The sequence below is a fragment of the Bombus vancouverensis genome, chromosome 3 (assembly GCF_051014615.1).
Source record: "Bombus vancouverensis nearcticus chromosome 3, iyBomVanc1_principal, whole genome shotgun sequence".
In the NCBI taxonomy this organism is placed as follows: domain Eukaryota; kingdom Metazoa; phylum Arthropoda; class Insecta; order Hymenoptera; family Apidae; genus Bombus; species Bombus vancouverensis.
Genome location: NC_134913.1, coordinates 15,596,678 through 15,620,044, shown reverse-complemented (window position 1 = coordinate 15,620,044; position 23,367 = coordinate 15,596,678). Strand labels below are relative to the sequence as shown.

General features: G+C 37.4%; 1 protein-coding gene across 1 annotated transcript in view; it reads right to left on the bottom strand.

Moving 5' to 3' along the window:
- The window catches only part of LOC117153916 (TWiK family of potassium channels protein 18), a 292,636-nt gene that overhangs the window by 106,392 nt on the left and 162,877 nt on the right, over positions 1–23,367 (bottom strand). Inside the window, exon 3 of the mRNA XM_033328434.2 lies at positions 17,743–17,869. The gene's annotated coding sequence lies outside the window, so the exon portion shown is untranslated. The remainder of the gene's footprint in view (positions 1–17,742; positions 17,870–23,367) is intronic.

Below are 23,367 nucleotides of genomic sequence, written 5' to 3'. Positions count from 1 at the left end.
TTCTCTTTCCAGGGATGCTGACCTCGCGATGCTTTTTCTCGCGAAAGAACCTGGATAACATCCTCGATACTATACTCCCATTGTATCGTACGATAAGGGAAATCCTGTTGCGATTTACATGGAGAATATTGCGTGTGTATAGCGCCTTGAAACGGTGCTCTACCTTCTAGACAATTTTCTTCAGTAACTTCACGTCGATCGATATAATCTTTTTTTTGCGCTTCCTACGATACTCGATATACTCGCAACTAAGTGGACAAAAGAAAGTTTAAAGTCGCCAAGTAATTTATTTGGGTATCGTACATGCGCGTATCGTTATCTCTTTGTATTGGCTATTTTTCATCAGTGTCTCTGACAGTCGCTTATTTTGCGATACGTGTTAGATATATTTATTCGTTGCTCTTGTCAAATACGATTATCCTGTTTTGTAAAATTATGGTACTCTTTGTATCGACTATATTTAACTCGTACATGGGGTCATAAATACGCGGACACTTGTTGGTCTCGTATAAGATACGACAATTTGTTTAGAACTACGAAGGAACGACCATGATTTTGTATTCGTGCAAGATCATCAGTGAAAGAATTATTTCTATCAGTCGCGATAAGGAAGAATTATTATTTGTCAGATTTTTGTGTTTATACAGAATATAATGATCCAAAATACTATACTTTGATTTGTGACAATTATTCGAAATGATTAAACGAAATTCATGATAATAATTAGGTGATCTATGCATAGGTCGTACTGAATAAAAGCAATTTCACAATGGCGAACGTTGATACAAGAGCAATTCCAATGGAAACGTTCCCTCTCTGTTTTATTGTTGATTACTCCTCGAGTAATTAAGGTCAACGATTTTATTCCCCAATATTCATTAGCGTAATATTGCTGTCCTCATTTGCGTGAGTTCCAGATATTGGCAATTAAAATATTCAGCATATCATATTGTTATTCTTGGTTCAACAAACAGGGTTTCAATCCATTTGTTCTATATAAAGCACTTCTCTTGGCCTGTTCATATAATTGAGTGAGTAATTAAGGGATGAACCTTGTTTTTAAATGACATTCATAAAAAATGATATTCATTGTTTGATACATACTCATTTAACGTCAAATATATTGCTTGGTTCTTTAAAAATTCTACTACGGAGAAGGTTTTCAAAAACATTCTCCTTCGTTCGGAAATATATACTGACAATAAGAATCGAACTTGAAAAGCATTAAAGAAAAAAGTATTAAAACGAATATGTTTCACCGCAGCTTGATGTTATATATCATTTGCGAATGAATCTTAAGATAACGATATCTGAACCGACATCAGCATTGTCATATTTAATTGGTCATTAAAACTTCTTAATTGAAAGCCTTAATGCATCTGCAGCGATGGATGTCGAAGGCTGATGAGCGCTAATCTCGGCCTTGGTTTTAATAAAACGCGGAAGGAACTGGTAGACAGAGAAACTCGTCTTCAAATTAAGAAAATTAAATCTTTTTAAAATTTTAAGTTTTAAAAATTTTAAGAAAGTACGCTGAAACGCGGAGGACGATTGAAATCGCTGCGATTAACAACCGATCGATGAACTAAATATTCCATTTATAATCAGTGGATTACAAAGATATTACAATATTAATATATATTTAAATAATTTATATGTTAATTTATATCTGGAAATAATTATACCGAAAGAGATTTTATTTCTGAAAACCTACGATATTTTCCTCTTCGCGCGATACCAACGGAACGTTGAATTCTTTCCTTGTTACGATAAATTTTTCCAAATGCATTCCTACAGGTCCAAACGAAATTTGTATAGAATCCAAAATAAACGAACGATAACAATACAATAATGATCGTATCTGAATATATAGACACGCCAGTAACAATACGATATCGCGGTAGCGTTCGCCTGAAAATGAGTAGGAGAAGAAAGAGACCGACGTCACGTCGCATCGGTGGCTTCAATAAATAAATGCGATTTTAATGGCGCATCCTGTACACCATTCTCATTTTTCTCGTCCAGCCCGGTAATATTTCCATGTCAAAAGTTCTTTGGTTCTAACGCTATGTACACGAAAAATATTTTTTCTCCTTACTGACGTGTCCCCCTTATGGACACGAGAGACGGCCATCAATTTCCAGTCATTGACCAGAAAACGGGCATCTTCACTTGATACGAATTTCATTAAACGTTCGATTAAACATTTGCTTCAAAGTGAATTCTGAGAAAACTAATTGGAAACTAATTAAGAGCGCAAATGTTTATCGGACTTGCGCTGGCTTCTCGATTCATTACATTTGAATAGCGTTCGATTTTAACAGCAGCAGCAAAACGCGGCGCCCAAGTTTCCCGAAACAACCCTACGTCTGCGAATACGCGAAATATATTTTCTAGATTTCGTTCGACTTTCGAATATTAGGAAACTTTTCAGAAAAATACTTCGTACTGTCGCGTCGATGCGAGTTTTCAAATAGATTATCTCCTAATCGGAGTAGTATACCTATAGGGTGTCGTATAACTGGCGGCACAATCTATTCAGTAACTGGTGATTTTTCGTGAAAAAAAGTCGAAACTGTGGAATAAAGTTTTCAAAATCGGAGAAGTAAAAACCACCGGTGTTTTTGTTTTCGAAGAATAAAGAAAAATGCACTATAAGGACAGCATAATAATTTAATGCAAAAATATTACGAGTTTATAGGTACAAAACGATCAGAAACAGTGTGGCATTTTTTTCAAGATACTTTTCCTCAAAAACGAAGCCCCACATGCAAAATGCATGCGGACAACTTCGTCCTAAATTTTCGACTTATTTTTTTATCAAGAATCACTCTGCGCTTGATTGTACCATCGCCAATTACTGAACACCCTATGTATGCACATATATTGCAAAAATAAAATATCCTAGGCGAACAGCAATTACTTGTTCGGTAACAATTTTATCCAAGAAGGGTCAAAGGGTCGGGAATCGGAATGCAGTGAAGCGTCGGCATTTTAGTAAACCGGAAACGACGTCAAAGAGGAAATACGAGATGCAGAGTATAAGAGGAGTGAGGTTGGTTTCTCGCGTGGAGACGAATTAAAAAGTTCGTGCAGAATCGCGCGGCGCGGATCGGAAATAGTGAAAGGTAGAATTCTTTTTACGCGAAATGGAACAAGATCTATATACGATGGATGAAGGGAGGCTTCCGAGGAAAGTTTTTATTGGAACTACTTGCGAGATACTACTACGGTAGTTATCTACGGTGTACGGTACCCAGCCAGTCAGGGTTAACGTAAGTTCGTAACACAGAAGATCGGCCTCCGGTTTCCTTAGAGGCTGTTTCCAGCGATACAGGAAAATCTCGAGAACGGTGTTGAAAAATCTCTGTATGCGAAACCGTGAAAAAATTCCCTCGGGAATTGCAGGCATTTAATGGCTTCTTACGGAACATTCGCTTTAATTTCAATCGGAAGTTTCGCCGGATGAAAATTTTTCCTGTGCCCAGAAACGCAAAAGTACTTGCGTCATGGAATATTTTAGGAAAATTTCACGGGTTGAATATTTCTCTTTAAAGTGCACGAAATTTACTGGACTTTCAATACGCGAAAAAATTGACTCCGATTTATATCGAACAAAATGGATCATACGTAATTCAATAAAATAATATAAAACAAAAAATATTATGCGTCTATTATTTCCTTACAAAAACGAAAGAAACTTTTGAGATAGCTCGATATATCTTTTACTCAAACGAAGATTACAACTTCATATTATCATTCTTCTTAACGATTAATTTTATCTCGATGAAATTATTTCGAAAAATGTGTCTGCCACGATTCTATCGTTGTACGAAGAACAATCGCATCATTTCTTTCAATCAAGGACAAAATGTTTACGATAACGCGTTAGTTCCATCGCGAATTGACGAAGCAAGCAACACTCAGCTTCCTATTTTTTAAAGGGGATTAGATCGAATAAGTAGGACGAATCGCGGACAACGATGAACGCTTAGCCTGTACTAAGCAAACATAAAGAGCAACAACTACAATATCATCGTTAAAATCTCGCGGTTCGCCGCAGGTCTTCGTGCCTACGACGATAAAAGCATTGAAACGCTAAGCCTTCGAACGAGAGAATCGGGACAATAACCGGTGCGCTCTTTATATTTCACATGTCCCTCGTTCTTTTTCTCAAAGGGTTCCTCTCATTTCCCGAACTTTCGTCTTGAATTGTCGCGCGCTTTCCCCTTTCCTTTGTCTTTCTGAATAATTCCTTTCCGCGTTCACGGTAACCGGTTTGCAGCCTGATTCCGCTAAGCCATGCCAGAGAGAACAACGTAATATCAGTCGCGATCGATGCAACGATGTTTTGAATATTCCTCCTTTTCCTCAGCGTGCGTGATTATACGCGTGAATTGCGAGAGACGAACGAGGACATCGTATCTCGCGGAAAAAATACGCTGATGTGAGAAATCACTTGCGCGTTTCATGCTACAGACACGAAGCTGACGTGTATCCGACGTTCTTGTAGGTCACGGGAACGGCAACAATTTAACGCGCGCGATATTCATTTTCCACGTGCATCGCGCCATTATTTCCTACGAGTTAATGTAGAGGAAGTCGATTAGGCCATAAGCAATTTCCTATTACGTTATGCAAATTGCTTGGTATATTAGCTGATTAACTTGACTTTATTATTATAAGAATTTACTTTGAATAGACAGGAATGGCATAGGAAGTTATAGTCGATCGTAAAAGTGTGTATGCATGCCTTAAATATAAAATGTTATTGCATAGTAAAATATTATAGAATATTATAGCACGTTATGAAAATTGCTTGGTACGTCAGCTAAATAATTTGGCTTTGTTACAATATTACAAGAATTTAATATAAATACCTCATCGCTTCAGTTCGTGAAAAGGTACAAAATATTCACCAACGATTTCCCTAACTTCCTTATCTGACGAGAATTTCCTTCTAGCAGGGGATTTTTCAACTGTGGAACAGATGGAAGTCAGTGACAGCTAAATCTGGCGAAATAAGTAGACGTGGCAATAAATCGCAAGTTTCGAATTTTAATGCTTTCATGGTCTTATAGCATCGCTTTCAATGGTACAATGATGTAAAATTCATGAGCAGAAACAACACTTAGAACGAACGACAATTTTTACTGAAAGATAGAACAGATATAATACGTTCTTCTAAATTTCTATATTGTAACCCTTTAATTTAGAAATTCCCGATCAAAGATATTAAAAATGTACGTACATTGCACTATTTTCGTAAAAACAGTTGCGCAGAGGTGAATTTTTGTAACAGTTGTTTGCAAATTGTGTCGATGTTTAAGAAATGGAAGTAAGCAAGATCTCAGTCTGAAAGATATGATTTCTTGAAAACAAGGGATAAAATTCTTTGAAGTTCCCAAATCTTATGTCTCGTATGACGTAAAATTTTGAAGAAGTGTAAGTAATTTTGTTACATTCGTGCTTCGTGTTGTTCGAGTTTCTCTATGGAATTCTAGATTTCCTATATTCTTTCGCATCTTTATACTCTCGTAATTTTAAAACTTCACAGTTTTTAGATTTAAAATTACACATACTGTCATTTTCTAACTTTTTACATACAACAAATTAGATTCCCTCTGTTATAACAGATTCTCTAAATTCTAGTTCCAATTAAAGAACTATTAAAAAAAAGTTAAAGTACAAATTAAATAATTAAAAATGTAACAAGATAATGACATATATAATAAATTATATATCGTATATAATAACAAATATATAATATATATATATATTATATGCTAATAAAATTGGATGTAATAAAATTGGGTATAATTTATACTACAACGAACTGAAAGGGTCGTGGCCTACAACTCTGTTTATAGCGGTGGTATTGCCTCGGCAAATATACACGTAAGATTTATGCGTTCATAGACGACCGCGTATCTATTATGTACCCATTGTTAGGTGAGTATATGTGTAGTACATAGATCTTCGCCTTTGTGTACGCATATATCAGTCTACGTAGTTGTATAGCGAACAGCTGAATCTGTATCATTTTACAGGTATGCTTGCGCTTAAGTGTACGTAAGGGAGCATCGCGTTCTATCGCTTGCAACATGATAGAGCCAAGAACGTATGTAAGCTTGAAATCACGAAAGATCAGACGAAGCTTTAATTACCAAGAAACTCAATTGACCTGGATCCTTCGAATGTACAGTTGTTCCGAATACATATTTCAAGAAGACGAGACAAATTTTAGTAACGTTACTGGAAGACTGCAATCTCTGAAGTTTTAATCAAAACAAAACTCGTCCAATATTTTTATTTGTTTCAATAAATTAATACATAACGAATCTATGAACATTTTCGATAATCATCAATAGTTCGAAAACTCATAATCAGATTACATACGTTCATAGGACATTTTATACTTATTTCAGAGTGTAGATTCATGATGAAGCGAAGGACATAGCTGAGCCTATATAATAAATTTATATACTTAAAAAATTGCTTTCTTTTCCTATGTTACAATATTGGCGATATAGTAAATTTGATTTATGGTAATTCATTAATTACGAATAACACTTGAATACGAGAAGTTAAAGGACATTGCATCTAAACGTTAAACTCTTCATTACGATATCGACCGCTGGCTAACTCTATAGGTCCTGAACCGAGTCCATCTGGATTATCTTCGCTGATTTAATTTATTACCAGGATATTACCAAGTGATATAGCCTGTAGTTTGAGTTATGGCTACTTAGGCTCACAAAGGGCAATGGCTGTGAGTGACTTACCGGAACTACTTGAGGTATGGTGATCTGGTTTAGTCCGAAGAGTCACCATCGGAGCTGTTCTCTTATCCTTGGCTTATCTATCGGTCCAAACTTGATAATAGCAGTTATTAATATGGCTGATCTTTAATACGATATAATGCTCGAGTTATCGTATCAAGATTTTCATAATTCATTTCACTGCGATTCTATAATGTACGGTAAAGAAATACATTACCGATATTAAAATTTCATTGTGCAGTTTTTGAAATCAATAATTATCGTACGAAGCCTCTCATAGTTTTACGGAGATCCTATAATGAACAGTGTACAGAAACATTACCGATATTAAAATCCCACTGTCCAATTTTTGAAATTAACTATCGTATCAAAACTTTCATAATTTTATTCAGAATTCACAATGGAAGCTATACAGAAACATTGTCGATATTAAAGCATCGTTATTCGATTTCAATAATTAGTAGCTTAAAATAATCCCAAGTTATTACACGATAACGATGAACTTTCGACTGCGTAAAATACGAAACTAGAGATCTTCGAGTAATTTTAACTTGGAAATGTGCGCAATTTTCGTAAACGCGTCATTAAAAATTTAAGAACACTAAATTAGTCTTAATTAAACCTGCCTCGAGTTTCGCGTGATTACACTTTCTATAAAAACGTGCCACGCAAGTATATACGAAGAACGGTAGTACTTACCGTGTAACGTAGCACACATTTCGCGCGAGAATTCTTCCCCTATAAAAAATTACTGCGCGCAAATTTCTCCTCGAAAATTCTAGCAATCAGGTTGCCATGTACTAAATGTAATGTAGATTCGGGCGTTTTTGGTCGTTAAAACGTTCTAATTACACCTCATGTTTGCTTCTCGTTAATCTTATTCTCAAAATATTTTACCCCGTGGGAACGTTCAGTTCGGTGTGGACCGATGTTCACTCGATTACGCTTGATTAGAGTCGATTAAACGACGTTTCGGTGTGTACACTGTGTATAGACGCCGCAGTAACAGACGTATATTGCCACGTCGATTATGTACACTTCGTTTAAATTCGTCTATTTCAAATATTGTACCTATTTTATATACCGAAATATTATAGCTATCTTATGCGTAAAAATATTTTAAATTTTGTAGTATTTTAAATTTTAGTAGACAAATTTAACTATAGCTTATAATGTCATTGCTCGATTTCGCGACATTTGTAATGTCAAAGCAGCACGAAAATAAAATATATTTTGCGCTTTATGCAATAATAATTGTCGCATTTGCAAGATGTTTGCTGCATGTACGAGTCAGTCGGAATATATAATTCGAAACCATCTTTTCCCGACGACTAGCGAGAATATCTAACGGACTGCCGGTTAAATTAATTCTGTCTAGTAGATGCTAATTTCATCTCGGAAACTTTCGTCTTGGAATTTATTTACGGGGTCTGTTAGCAGCGATAGTAAATCGTAATTACGTTCTGCTTGCATTTTCATTGTTGAAATTAGAAATCTACGTTCCACGATCTGTTCCAGCTCGACTCGACATAATTTATCGAAGTTTCTTCCTTGTTACCTTTCATAGCTTAATCAACCATCATATCGAAATTGTATCACGCGTTTCCGAATTCTCCAATTATTTTTTTATTAAGAACGGATCACAGTGATATTCGATTCTAACATATCCTGGAGAATAGATATATCTATGTACTTAAAGGAGAGTGTGCCATTCGCCATTGTAAAGTATAAACTTCAGAAATTAACCACATGGCCGACCAAAAGAAGTCGTTAACTGAAAATTTTAATTCTATCGATATTCCACATTACGTAAAAGTTTTTGTACTTCGTCTATAAACTGCGGAAAAAAGAAGTTGGATTTATCTGTCTTCTACGACCTAAAGTATACCGTGGCACGGCAATACTTTTAGCAATTACAGTGACCAAAAGTATAACGAACCTTCCAATCTCGCAACCACAGAAGTATACATATCAAAAAACACATTCCCCAAAGTAGTTCTCTTCGCTTCTACAAATATATTCTCCGCTCTGGCTTCCACTATCTACTCTTTAATATTCAAATAGCTCACTAAGAAACCAGTATGCTTCTATGTATATAAAACATACGCGGGGTGCACTCTTGTGTGATATTCCAATCTGATCTAGCATTGCAAAATTACTATATGCTTAAAGTTCGGAGAGTTCGTAACACATTCTTAGGATGGTGCTTAATAAATCATCGAACTACTTCATAACCACCTAGCTACTTCATAAAGAAGCAAACAATCCCATGACGCACCACTATATTCCAGGTACGTGGAATCACGCCGACGAACAGGAAAACTAGTTAATCGCATAACCATAAGAATATCTATTTAACAATTGATAAAATGATACGTGAGATTTCAAAAATGATCTTGCAAATTAACTGTTCGTATTTTAATCGAGATAAGCGGATTTTTGGAAACTCCCAAATTCTAAATTAGCGATGTTCGAGTTAATCAAGATCAAGTGGATGTTTAAAGATTGAAAATTCTGTACCAGCGGTCTTCGAGAAAACAAGATTCTTGAATGGAACGTAGAAAGGTGTTGCAATGATAGTACAAGTCCGTAGATAGTACAAGTTATCGAGTGTGAACGATCAATTATGTAACTTACGTCACCGAATGGTCACGCGATATAATATTGAGTATAAAATCGATATCAGAAAGCGACAGTCTGTGAACTTAATCGGAAATGTCGCCGATGCGATTAGAAATCATCAGAGACGTTACTGACTGACAGGAAACACCTGTCTGCTGGGTGAGAGGCAATTTCCTGGTTAACCTAACCCCTGTTTACTCGTGTATTACGTTGGCCACACTGCCAGACGTCAGATTCAGATAAGGAATTTCAAATTTTATCAGCGGAACACCGTTCTGGGTAATTAGCGACGATCTACAGTTTTTCTTCCATAAAACGTCGGATACGAGATTTATAATTTTATATCGTGGTTAGGAAGAAAAAGAAGTTGGAATATCTGCTTGCTCTTTGTTCTATAAATCACGGCATACTTATCTACAGGTAATTAATCGAGGAACGACACGAGTTTACTGGGTGCTTTTCAGTCTCTTCCCCGTGAACTTTTATATTCTAACTTTATTAACTTTTAGTATATCTTGGTAATCGTATTTGCAAATCAGTCGCAAAAATCTGCATACATCGCTTAAATATAAAACATGGTGAAGACGAAGCTTAGCTTTACGAATATTTTTGGCACATTAAGCCACAGATTGTTCAGATGTAACACAATTTATTCACTTTCGTCATTAAGAAAAAAGGAGTAAAAAGCTGCAATGTTACGAAGATTACAATACACTTGGCATTTATATGAAATCATAAAAATAGTAGGATTAATATTATATAGCGTCAATAATATTCTGTTACCTCTTTAGAGTCAAAGAAATTAATGATCTCGTAATTTCTGCAGATTTTCGTGATAAGGATAAATAATTTTCTGACAAAGTGCACTTTCAATCTCTTCGCTAAGTCAAACACACTAAATTCTATAGATGAGCGTAGACTTTCATGTATACCTCTATATACATGTACGGAACTTTAACGCTATTTTACCAATGGTAGATTACCAATGTATACAAAATTCACGAATAAACGTAAGAAACAAATATCAAGTCTGGAAACAATAATGGAATTCGATACAATATCTCGGTTATAATGAAATAGCTGTTCCCTCTGGCATTCGCGTCGAATTCATCACCTTATGTTGCTAGTATAGGGAAAGCTGAATATTGGGTAGCTTTTATTAAACTGCAACTACCGTTCGCCTCCTCCTCAAAGCGTGAAATTTTCAATAAAAATCGTCGTCGGTGCGACAGATGGTAGTCATAAAAGCAAATGCATTCTCGTTTTTGTTTGCTCGTTATTTCAAAATGCGTCCATTAGAGGTGGCTGGGGTGAGCGTGGTCCGTGCCAAGAGACGAACAACTTTTCCCCCGACAAATCGGTCGTCGTAAATCTATCTGGTTGTCCGTCTTCTGCCGTTCCTCCCTTTCTTCTCTCTTTCTCTCTCTCTCTCTCTCTCTTTCCCCAACTTCATTGGTAGGTAATATTACGGAAGGTGAAAGTCGACGATAAGCCGAGAGTATTCAAATATTTTCCCACGGGCCGAACCAAGAATAATGAGAGAGGACGCCACCCGTTTCTCCAGCCTGAAAAACCTTATGCATTATCTGACCTCTTTTTATTTCACAGGCGGAACTCGAGCGACACGCCGCTAGAAACTTTGTCAAAGATTTCGAAATTTCTCGCGAAATTTATGGCCGTGGAAAGCCGCTCCGCTTTATACATATATCGGTGTCACGGGGATACACGGTGTCTAGGAAAGTTTGTCGAAAACGCACAAGGAAAACTAAGCGAATATCGTCGGAAAATTCATGGATGGTCAACAGCCCTCTATGGCTTATGTTGCATATTTACGACGAATCGCGAAAGTATCCGGAATACTTATGGTCACTGGTATCAGGCGATATTTATATCGAAATAAATATTTTGTATTGTTAAACAGCATCAGCGTAACGGGTGTCCGGTTTTGTTGATAATGTATGTATTTAGAAATTTTTCGATACGGCGTACACACACGATATCGAAGCAGAAATTATTGCAAATAGATGGTGCAAATAGGTTCTGGAAGTTTCTACGTGCTGCGAAGATTTACAATCTTATGGAAATGAATTAAATTGGAAAGAGTTTAAGACCAGAATTATCGACGATTAAGATACAAGACTTATACGAAAGAAATTACGATGGAAGATACATAAAAAATACGTAATTCAAAGTAAAAGAATCAAAAGAATCATTCAGAATCTAAAAAATGCGCCGTTTTGGACTTACAAAATTATTATAAAAATTCACAAATTAGTCATTTTTGTTAATATAATTACCTCAAAAAAACTACCTTTTGGGTTACAAGATCTAGAAACAAAAGAGCTATAAGTAGATTTCTATTGTTGTTTCTTGTAGCCTTTAGCTAGAACTACAAGATTAAGTTTTTGCTAATGTCCTTTGCTATAAACATATGAACGTGCTCCCTGTCATAGTTTCTTCTATTGTATTGTAACACTGTAAGAGTGAGAATCTGGATTAGCATACACTATACCTGTACTTATTTCAATATATTTTTCTGCTACAAATTCAGCCACTCATTCTATCAATCAACCTCAACAATTTTGACCGCTCTAGTGTTAACTGACATTTCCGATATATTTAATAAACCGCAATAATAATAAATATCAGCCTACTTGAAGATCGATTAAATGTTGTCTATTATAACTTTGTATAATTTTAAATAAATTATATATATTTCAAATATATTTGAAATAAATTATATATGATTTTAGAATACTTTAGATTTTAGCGACAACCTCGTTTCTTTTATCAACTTTGCCAAGACGTTTTCATACTCGCAACTTGGAAGCAACAGCAAAAGCACGTATGAATTCCTAACATCTACTGTAAATGTTATTGTTCAGTTAAGGAGTCGTCTTATTAGCGTTAAAGGTACATAGGAGTTTCACTTATCTAACTTAAGATTTACCGCTGCAGTTCCAAGAACGGGTACACGTTGCATATTACGTGTTTGTGCTTACGGTCCGCCTTTAATTAACGAATTTACGGCAACTTGGAATATGTAATTTAGCTTAGACAAGTCATGTAATTAACATAATTCATTCACCAAGTTTTGTCCACGTTTTCCTGCATATGTTAAAGGAACAAGGTGGTCCTACCCAATGTATTACACCGAAGATTCAAGTTGTATACGTATAAGCAATTTCGTCATTGAAACGTTAGCACGAATTAAACTTCATTATCAATTCTGTTTACGCTGAAAAGATTATTGTATCGATATTTGTAATACAAAAGAATCGATAATACGATCCTAACGAGACAGTTCTGAGCGCAAAGGAAATATAATTTAGACAGTAAGTTAATGTGTAAAAACATCGAGCATGAAAGGGTCAAAGAGTCTATTTTTTAAAAATTGATTCTACCTGCTCAGTATCATTTTGAGAAGAATTTCTTTCCGATCGAATATCGAATACGTTTAAATGTACACACACACGCGCGCACACGCGCACACACATACACACATATATACACGAAAAACTGGCATACATATCCTTAACGAGTACGAAACAGATCTAACGAAAATACGATGAAAACTGAAACGTTCGTAACGTTGCTCAAGTGCCACGAAGCCATTTTCCAGATTAGCCGAAAATGTATCCGGAAATCCTGCCAGACGACCCTCTTACGGTGGTCAGTTGGTCATTTTATTATGGTTGTTACACAGCCTCCCCTCTGCAAATGGCGGCTGCCAGTAAATCCTGGCACTAATGCCGCAGTATAATCTTTTGAGCCACTTTCCTGTCCTGAACGAGTCTAATCTATTCAAATTTGTGCGGTGAAGGAAAACTTGATTCTATTTTTATTGTCGTTTTTCTTCTCTTTTTTTTTTTTTTTTTTTTGTAAGAAAACTCACGCGAAACCACAGATACGAAAACACGAAATACGATCGAAGGATCACATTTAGAAGCAACATCGACTCGAGATCTCTCCAAATCGAAGCAAATGCACGTTCATCGCGTTAGAAAAAGCAAGAAATGGGAAAAGTAATAGAGAGTTCATGCGAAAACTAAACCAAAACTGTTAAAATTTTTCCGGCTGCTATTTTGCTTTTGTGTTCTACCATTCATCATATATATGCGTCACTTTGCTTTTCTCTTATGTGCGCGAAAAGTACGTGTACATTTTGAACAAAACCAAGATACCCAGGTGTGAATTCAGAACTATACTTTATGCACTTCTCGTATCGTAGTACTTCGCGTGTTCTTGAAATATATTGCCCCTCACAGCGTATTTTACACACATACGAATATTTTTGCTGTTGTATACAAAACGTTGCTTGTTCGCAGTTTAAAGTATCTCGTTTACTTTGCGAATTCTATTCGAGAAACTCTATTGCGAATCTGCATAGAAAATTGAGGCATACTCCTAGCGATGTGCAGAGAACTGTTAGGATTGTACTAATATAAATATTAGTAAATTATGACATTGTGCGATGTACGAGACTGGAAAGACTACAAGAAAATCCTCACATACAATTAAGAATATTTTTGACTAAATTGTGTTTCATAGATTTTTTCAATCGACGAATCATACGTGGTTCCTGTTTCTTGTCAGTAGATCGTGGATTTTTATGTATCTATGGGAAGCTTTAAAGTGCAAAAATCTAGAAAATGCACGTAATATGCAAAAATATAAATTATATTCAGAATGAGGTATACGAAATAAATCTTTATACAGGGTGGTTGGTAACTGATGGTACAAGCGGAAAGGGGGTGATTCTACGTGAAAAAAGAAGTCGAAAATATAGAATAAAATTTTTTTATTTTTTTTTTTAATTTTTCCATCGAGACAACGATCTACAGTGAGATCCGTTATAACGAGACGCGATAAAGTGCACGCGTACCGAGCAAAAATTCAAAGTCGATTTTCTCGAAAACAAAGCCTCGAACGAAAAATTTTTATTCTATATTTTCGACTTCTTTTTTCGCGTAGAATCACCCCCTTACCACCAGTTACCAACCACCCTGTATAAGTTTGTATTTTTTTAGTTATGTTAATAAAAATATGAAATTGATAAAGAATCGATAAAGAACAACTCTTGCGATAGTAATCGGAATTTATCAGAAGAACGCGGGCTTATTCTCAAGAGCGAGGTTGTCCGAAATGTTTCTTTCGTTTTATAAAGAAATAATAGACGCACAATGTTTCTTGCTTTATACTAGTTTATTGAATTATGCACGAACATAATAATAGAATTAGAACGAAATGGATCATACCTAATTCGATAAAATAATATAAAACAGAAATTGTTGCTCATCTATTATCGCCTTACGAAACGAAAGAAACTTTTCCGACGATCTAATATTAGATTAGCGAACGATTCTTACAAAACGAGAAGAAAGATTCGAATGTCATAACGCGCGGCGTGTGCGTGTGAAACTGTACATAGAAAACAGGCGTACGACTACGACGGGAAACAAAGACGGACAGTTAGACGCGTGAATTTTATCGCGGCGGAAGCCATTCTTCGTGAGCCTCGTAAAAAGTTAGCACGGATGCACGAATAAAAAAGAGCCTGCAGCGAGAATCCAGTTTCCGGGCGCGCGTGCACCACATAAAATACTATTTTTTTTTTCACCAGCCGTTCTTCGAGTCACGATACCTAGCCGAGCGGTCGTTGACGAACCACGAATAGAAAATTATGATAAAAGTTCGACGGAGCCGTTGGTTCAGTCGATGCATACGTTTCCGTTTCCATTCTCATTCGTACCGTGCCGTTTGAAAACGGGCAACGTCTAATTTCGCTAAATTAGCCGAGTTCTGACAGCGCCCGCACTCTAGGGAATGTTAACCAAAACCTGCGAACCAAAGCAGTTTATGGAGTCTCAGCCGCGAATAATTATGATAACGTCTAATATATAGAACACTGTAGCTTTCGCCAATGAAAAGATCAAGTTTAGCATAGCTAATGAATGGATCGTTGCTTTTTACGCATTTACGCGCATAAAATTACGCCCATGTATTAGTTACAATTTTCTAACCGACAAACCGATAAAGTTGTATTTCTTTTCATATATTCATAAATATTAAACATTAATTTGCATAAAAAATCGCAATCCGCCGATTAGTACTGGTGATTTACGCGCTGACTAAACTCGCTAAACAAATGGTCCTATCCTTAAAATTAATCTCCTTATTAATTTCACTAATAATATTTAATAGTATCTATCGCTATCAACTTTTGAAGAAGTTGAAACTCCTGGTTAAAAAGTTGGATCGATTCGAACGGTAAATGGAAACGTATAATTCGAAGTTAAAATTTCGCAATGGAAAACCTATGGAATAGGCAAAAAAGAAAGTAACATAAGAGGTCTATCTCTTCGCTATCGAATATTCGGATCGTTGGCACGAGCGGAGAGGGGCGAACAGTCAAGATAATACCGGACCGTTGGTAGCCCCCGTGAATAGTTACACGTTCGATTGCCACGGCCATGAATGTCTATCGAATCGACTCCAAGCTTTCGTAGGATCCATGTAAATACCAGTATCAAGGTTTCGAGTAGGCATTAGAGTGGTATTCAGTTTGCGTCGTGCCCGTTCAGCTACAATGCCTCGAAATGTCGGTTGAGTTTCACGCGGTCCTATTTTCCTGACCGGAGTGTATTGAACGCGAATAGAAGGAAAAGAAACATATCGGCTATGAATACAAATAGAACTGTCCAAGATATGCGTTGATACGTTCTGCACGTGTTACCATCTCTGCATCCGGCTACTCAATCGAACGCCGTATTTCCGATAGTAACTATCTTACCAATCATTGGCGTTTCCAGATATTTCCCGTTTAGTTCGATTTTTAAAGAAAATTTCATGGAAATCCACGTAGGATTTCTTTAAAATATTTGGTCAAATTTGATTAGCAAGTACAATAGAGATGTAAAAAGGTGATTAGGCAAAGGAATGCGTTATTCGAAGTAAGATCTTAAGAAATAATATCATCTCATAGAGAGCGGTATGTATTTTCCTTGACTGCACTGTTCTTTCCCTGTATACCGTTCCATCGTTTCCAACTCTACGCGATTCTCCAATTTGGATATTCCATTTATTCTTGCATCTCTTTTTCCTATAAAAGTAGAAACGTACGGGTATAAAACGCTTCGATAACGGGTGTCCAGATAAAAGATATTCAGCGTCATACATCTAGTAACAAAGTTTTCGATGCAGATTAATATTCGCTAAATAGAATTCGTGACTTTTCTTTACGCAGGATGGTTGGTTATATATTCAACGGTACGAGGAACAAAATTGTTCAAGAATCGGCTCGTTCACGATGAAAAAAACGAAGGACGTTATTACTGAGAGAATGGTCTCTGCGATTAAATTTCAGAAGCGGTCGCGATATGAACACGGAAAAAAAAGGAGAAACGAAAATCGGGCGGGTGTCCAGCGATCCGTTTCGAATCGACCACCTTAACGATCGAACGAATAAAAGAAGCGCCAGCGATCAAAAGGTTCGAATTTATTCCACTCTGCAGAGCATGTCATTCACGCTTCGCTCTACTTTCGTCCTGACCGAATCACTTTGTTTCGACGGACAATAAATGGTCATATGACCTGTGATCAATCTACCGAGAACGGTCTAATAAAATTTCGCTGATCGATCTCACCGATACTTTCTTCTAAATACCGATCGCTGAGAGGCTGGTTTATTGCGTTCCTCGATCTACTCGCTCGAAACGAGCGGCATTTCGAACGGTACCGATCCGTTTTAATCTGATTGGTACGAGCGTCGATTATAATCGACGGTCGACTAAATTCGGCGATCATCAAACGCATCCTACGGGAACCTCGTTTATGTCCTGCAACTTTTGATCGAGCAACTGAGTCGATCGACGTTAGACAGTTTAAATTCGTCCGTGTAAACACAGCGTCAACCAAGTTGACGCAGCTTCCGATCGTTCGATCAGGGATAGCTGGTTCGTCTATCTTTGATTGGTTGTTTCAACTGTAGTTGTCTAATGTAAACGCGGCTATGCAGACTACGGTTCACTTTAGTCGACTGTTTATATCCTCCTGGTTAGTCGTTCTGGACGTTTCGTTCTATCAACTCTTGCGAAACTTCTCAACTTAAAAATAATTATTGAATTTCGATCGGTTGAAGAAAGTATCACGGTTCGTTCCATCGAGTATCAAACGGTGCTAAGCGGCAAACGAGCGCCGCACGAAAGAGGTTAACGTTACCGGAAAGACTTTACTTTTAAGGCCGCACCTGTGGAACGATGGCGACGAAAAACGTTGGCGGAAGAACAACGGCGGCTAGACAGGGGAAAAACAGAACTGGGAAAATCTTGAAAAATACCTGCGTCTCCTTCGGCTGTTACTGGCTTCTTCGGACAATGGAATGGTTGAGTCACGGGATTCCCGGAGCACCGCAATGCCTCGAGTTATTTTTCAAAAGCTTCGCTTCCCATTTCCTGCTAGCCCGTCTGGAAAGATACGAAAGAAAATTTGTTGTCTTCCGACTCGGTCTTCATACACGCAATAGCTCGTGCAATAAAAACGCGGGCAATAATTCGCTCGCGTTGCCGTTACAAAGGAAGAGGCTCCGTGGTCGGATAGGAAAACAGGAAGCTTTAAGACTGATTCGCGTTACCGCAGCAACAGAGGATAAGACGGTTCGCAATGAAATACCGTGACAGTAATAGTAATGGGTATGATCGGTTGAAATCGAGCTAGTGACACGAGAAGTAACGTGATAGTGACGTCACTATAAATTTGGATTAAAAGAGGCTCGCTGGTAAATATATTCACCCTCGCGACAGGGTTACGTTGTTTCGGAACATGCGTATGAGAATAGACGTCGTGTTTGTACGATAACATAGGGAACCGTAACTTTATGTATCCAGATAAATCTTCCACGAGTTTCTTTTTAAGCCTATTGCGTTTTTTCAGTCAAATCGTAATTTTCTATCGTGTACCAGAAAATGTCTCAAGTTTGAGGAAAACAAGAAAGAATCGTTATTCGTATGCGTGACGATTATTATATTTTGCTTACGATTATTTTCTTAAGTAGTTGTAAACCTTTTATTCTATTAACACAATGGTAAGATTAAGGTATAAGGAAGTCGAGGATCGCAGCAGAGTTAATACTATTATAAGAGGAGCCTGTTTAGAAAGATGCGAAAGATTGCGTTTCTGTTTTATCGCTAATATGGATTTAATAAAAAAATATTGAAAAATATCGTTAACCAAAGAGTTTGGTATTCGTAAATGGTACGACAGAGAGTGGTAGCTTCCTTTTTTTATCGTCTTGTTTCAATACCATAAAAGCAATCCAATATTTGACTTCATTGCCAAGATTCTCTCTTGCACGGTATTTCTTTCGAGAACGTATTTGGTTTTCATTGAAAAACGCCCGCTTTACGTATCGTCGAATTATACAAATTTTCTCATCCACAGTTTACGTTTGTAAATACCATAAATCGAGCGAGGAATTTCAATCTGAAACATTTTGGCAGTGAAATATGTAATCGCTAACGTGAATGTGTAAAGACACATTCCGCTTCGTTCACTGTGCTTGTAGTTGAAATTATCTTAACTACGCGGTAAATTCGGCGGAAAAATTGTCACAGAAATTCATGGATTCAAAGTGGCAACGTTTCCTGGAGAAGAACGGTCGCGACATTATGGAAATTATTGTCAGCGACAGAAATACGATGCGTCGAACAACTGGTGAACGTTAGCGTGTGCGACGCGTCTCTATGAAATCGTCTAACGTTGAAGCAGTGGAGAAAAAAAAAAACAGGGGAAAATAGGAGAACGTAAGGTGAGAGGGCGTGAAACGGGCAACAGGAGTCGCGAAGCATGAACCTTTACGATATTTGAAAAAAGAAATAAACGTGGAAAATGGATGATGGGTGTGGGCAAGGAAAGGAATATGAAACGCGGAAGAAGCTTGACGGGATAAAGGCACGGGTGATAAAGCGTAAAATGCAATATCTCTGTCTATTCGTTTGAAACGCTAGTTTTAACGCTCCGAAGTGATCAATTAAGGTTAACGTCATGTTTTTCACGCAAATTTCTATCGGAAGCATCATTTTCTGTTTCGATGCGTAGTCTTTGACGCTGATATTATGACCTCCGCGCGGCAAGTTACCTTGACTGTCACGCAATTTTATACATATTTTGTACGTATTTCACCATAGAAGTTGTAATAAATTGAAATATATTACACCTTAACATTTATTTCTTGAAAAATACAATATTGCATTCTCTCTGGAACTGTCCTCTAGCTCACTCATAGCGTTGAAAATATTTTGTCGTATTTAATTTAATTTGTCGTATTTTAATCATTTTTGAGATAATTTAATAGAACGTAAATCATTGATGATCACCGTGGAAATTATCGTGTTAATATTATCCGAAGTATTTTTCGAAGAGTTTACTTGAGTACACTAAGAGAGCAACCCACGTGTTCGCGAAATTGCGTGCCCTTAATTTGTTATTTGCAATACATTTATTACTATTGAACGCGCAGGGGTTGTACAACCCTAAAAAATGCAGTCATTCTGCATTCGTAAAATGATTTCTAAATCTCGATTTTTGATCGTACAAATACCAGGCGTGTAAATATGAAATCGGAATCTTTGTATAGAAAATACACGTTTATTGTATGAAAATAATTAAAAATATTTTATTCGAAGTATTGCCCATCGCTAGCTATACATTTTTCCCACCTGTCTGGCAATTGGTGGATGCCACGCCAAAAAAACTGCCGCTCTTTTGAGGCAAAGCAGTCATCGAGCCATTTTCGTACATTTTCGTACATTTTCGTACATTTTCGTAAGAAGTGAAGTGCTGGTCAGAAAGTGCGTGTCCCATCGATGCAAATAAATAGTAATCGGACGGAGCCAAGTCTGGTGAGTAAGCCATCAATGACGCAGTTTAGCGATAACTACATTATCAGCTAGGGCCATCTATAGGCAAATTCCGGTTTCGTACTTACAGGCCTGATAGAGATAGTTTTCTCCATAATATCCATGTCATAGTTACTCAAAGTATTAATTAATATTTCACCATGCATCCCTTTTGCTTCCATTGAACTTATTTCTACGCGTACAACGTCTCTTCTTCTTATTTTTATTCGTAGATTTAATAACATTATACAGACACTTCGTAAGCCGTTATGCTTTTTACTCATCTATAATATTAAAATCTTGTCGCCAAACAGTACAAAGATTTTTCAAGTGTGTGTAGATAGGTGAACATGTGCGCGTGTGTAAAACCAACGAGAGGCAGAGGTTGCATGCAGCTCGATATTCCGCTTTAACGAGCAAAGAGCGCTGCGTGTAGAGCGGTTCGCAGATAATTTCGGTGAAAAAGGGACAGCGGGATGGGAAAAGAAAACGACGCCATACAAAATGAAATTTCCCTTTTCCGTCACCACTTATACGATGCACTCTGTGGTTCCGAGACGCTCGACCATAAACGAGACCGAGGATGGAGGTACTTCGGTCATACTTTGATGCCACCACGACCTCCATAACCTCCTGTTTTTTTATACACCCACGCACAGAAACGGCGCTTCTTGGTTTGCATTTTTGCCAAGAATAGCGGACGGAGTCGCATTTAGCTCTCTTTTTTCCTCCGCTGGGAAACCTAGTATTTAATGTAAATTTTGTACGGGTTCATTTAAAACGGAGAAACTTTGATGAGCGAAACGGGAGAAATTCGAAGGCAATCGTGCTGGAAATAACGTAACCTAAAATAAAGTAACACAAAGAATAATTGGAAATTGCATATTACGTAGTCTTATCGCTGGACTGTGAATTTTTATGCATCTACATATAGGAAATTTTAAAGCGTAAAATTACACAAAATGCACATAATATAAAAAAAATGTATAAAATATTCAAAGCGTAATGCTTTCTGTATCACTTGGTAGAACAATTTTCCACCGATATTCTACTTTTTAAACTACATTCTGAGAAATATATATTTTCGTAAAAATCCACGGTCTACTTATCGCTGGCGGATCATCATTTATTTCAATTATTACAAAATAAACTGAAAATTATTTCTATATCCGTTTTGCCATATCCAAACTGAACACAGCGCACCAACTACGTCCAACTTATTCGCATTCATTTCCCTGTAAACAGAGTTAAATTTCCAAGGGAACTTCTCACAATTTTCCATCACAATTCATCAAACGCTTGACACACTATGTTTTACCGTGAAACCATAATACCAGAACTCTGCGTTTCACAGACTCGGTCGGTCTCCTTCCTCTTCTATACAAGAAAGTTGCAAGGCGAAATTGCAAGGTGCACGAGTAAGGACTAAGGTATAGTATTGTTCGAGGCAGATCTCAAGAAGTTCTTGACGCGAGCACGTCTCGCCTGTCCCTTGGTAGATCGAAGCTAGCCAAACGAGAAGACGTATCGAACGGGGTGTTCATCCAGACGGTAGGAGCGAAAGGGAAAGATAAGACAGAGGAAGAAGGAAAGAGAGAGAGAGAGAGAGAGAGCGAGGAAGAGAAACAGAGGGCGGGGGACGAAAGAGAGAGTGTTGATCGTAGATCGCTACGAACCAGTCTGTCTTCTCAACCCCTTTTCCAACGGGACGAGTCCACAGAAGCAGTCAGCCAAGACGGATTGTCCTCGGTGAAACTTCCTTAATTATCTCGCGGTTCCAGGAATAATTCGGTCGATTCGAACAGGGTGGTTTACAAATCCGGTCGACATCTTGCGACAAACAAGCCGTCGCTCGTTGGGGACAAGCCTGCAAAACGAACGTAAAGGAGATGGGGGGAGTGGCGAAGAAGAGGATTCGACTCGCTTTACTCTCCTTCGAAACTGTAATTCCGGGTCCCCAGACCTTTGCCGCAGTTCGACTTTCCTACCGGTTCACGTTCGCCCATTGTCATTCGATTCGACGATTCTACGAATTTTTCCAGCGGCGGTAGCCTCTCACAAATTCGATCGCGCAGCTCGAAGTTTAGTCGAACTCCTTCTTGAGAAGCGCTATGCTGCTCTCTGATGAACATTTCACCGATGCGATTCGGTGAAAGTAGCGTACGAAGCTTCGAGTAGAAACGAAATACGATAGAGACGCTTGATTATTTTGATATCGAATTCAGGGAAGTCAAAATCGTTGAAACGGCGCGAGTATTGTTTTTCCCAGCGTTCGACGACGGCTATGGTATCGCGTTGGAAATAACAAAAATTTTCGGATTTCAGATCGCCATTGACGTCAAACATTTCTGGCACAAGTAAAATGACAAACGAGTAACGGGAAGCAAGCAACATGCGCGAATGACAAAACAGTCCAAAATTGCTCGAAAACTGGAACGGACGTTAGCTGGCTGTGTAAAAAATAGTAATGGAAAAGCCAATGTATGGACCTTGTGTCGTACGAAAAACATTCGACCCTTCAACTTCGAAATTCGTATAAATATTACTTACCTGTATGTTCAAAGCTTACTCGTAGATCCATACATTTTTAATTTTATCCGACGTTAACGAAAAAAAGAGAAGAAAGAACACTGATCATTAATTTTCAATCGAATTTTATATTACTAGTTAAATAGAACGTAAACGGCGAAACATTACGAGATGGTTCCATAACTTGGAGAGGCAATAAGTTGCATGTACTGAAACCCGATTAGTTCGATTCAAGAAATATTTTAATTGGAAATGAAAACCAAATAAAAGGAAATACATGGCATGAAACGCGTGTTTCAGAGGCTGAAATAAACAGGGTGGTGCAGAAGTCGTGAAAAGATCGGTAGAAGTATTCATAATATTTTTTAATTGAATTTCTTTTCTTTCGTTCGAGAACTTCTGAAGTTGTACCTGCAAGATCGATTATGGGAGGTTACGGCGTTATTCAACGAATTGAGATTATAAAGTTCTATTTCCAGAAATTGAGTTTCAATCAAACCTTTCGATCGATACACTTGACAGCTCCTGATTTTTTCCAT